We start from the raw sequence: 1,523 nt of genomic DNA, 5'->3' as shown, positions 1-1,523 counted from the left end.
ACAGACAGACAGACAGACAGACAGACAGACAGACAGACAGACAGACAGACAGACATTTTTCCAAATTTCTTTGTTACCGGTAAAAGAAGTAAATTAGTCGGCGAATATTTTAATCGAAGTATCGAGCTTAGGTCTTAAACACACACGAAGAACTCTTATACAAAGTCTAGAACTTCGTAAAATTATCGTTACCTTGTGTTGGAATGTCTATCGATTAAAGACTTTACTGGTTTTCCTACAGTCATAAAACGTGTCAAAACAAGGGTCTGGCTGGAAAAAAAACTTGCTAAAAAGTACGGCTTGTCACAGTGGTTGAGACCTTTTTTTTTTTTTTTTTTTTTGGTAAGTGTTTTACGGCGCTCGCAACTGCATAAGGTCATATGAGCGCGAGGACACACCAAACATTTTCAATTGGTAGGAGATTTTGAATTTTGCCCGGGTGGCGGCCGAAGCCTACTCTTATCGATTTAGGACCACCTAGGGATCTTTAACGTGCGCAACTTGCAAGAGAGAAGGAAAGAATGTGAAAGGAGACAATTTTAGAGAAGAAATTTTTTTCCGTCGCTACCCGGATTCAAATCCGGGACCTTTGTATGAGAGGCGAACACCTTAACCTCTAGGCCACGAGAGCCGCCGGTTGAGACATTTAAAAGATATATGGATAGAAAAAATATAATGAGCGGCAACACACTGAGGGTGGCTTGAAATCACCGTGAAAGTTGAATATCAATGTTTCTGTTTATCCTTCAATCTAAGCGTCTTCGCTGTCACGGCAAAGAGACATAGAAAGAGAGGAGTTTCCCACAAGGAAAGGGGAGATTGGTGTCATAATTGACAGTCATCGATTCCAAAAGGACAAAGACTCTTATCAATTGCTCTTATCAAACAACAATTTGGAGATGCCTCACAGTGGGGCTTATGATGACAGTCTCAAGCCTATTGAACGCAGTAGGGAAATATGACACATTGGTATCGATTGCCATAAAAAAAGAAAATACTCATATCTCTACTCAGGAGCTGTTTGCTATTCCAATATTTAAAAAGACCCATAGTTTGGTGTGCAATCGAGGTAAAAATCACTCGTTCTTTATTCCAGTGTCATTCCCAGTTATTGACTGCAAATCACCATGCATTTACAACAGCACTAAACCATGCAACCAACCTGGGTGATGTCGTCCACCAGTGACCGATTTTGTCATTTTTGTGGGAGGTGGGAATCATCCCTGTAGGACAGGTATTATCTAATGACCCACTTAGAAATACACGCAGGTGGGCGAGACAAAAAATATTGGCCTTTAAAGGAATGGGCGCTTGCTATAAAAAAAGATTGACAATAATTGCTGTCAAGGCAGATCAGCATGGCGCCCCTATCTAACACATTTTGTCGTAGGGCATTTACTTATTGGCATCAAATCACAACATACGTAGATAAATACGTTATTATTATTATTTTTTTTATTACTATTATTACTATTACTATTATTATTATTATTATTATTGGTGTTGTTCGTGTTGTTGTTGTT

This window comes from Aplysia californica, unplaced genomic scaffold (genome assembly GCF_000002075.1).
Source record: "Aplysia californica isolate F4 #8 unplaced genomic scaffold, AplCal3.0 scaffold00126, whole genome shotgun sequence".
Lineage (NCBI taxonomy): Eukaryota > Metazoa > Mollusca > Gastropoda > Aplysiida > Aplysiidae > Aplysia > Aplysia californica.
This window is presented reverse-complemented; position numbering follows the sequence as displayed.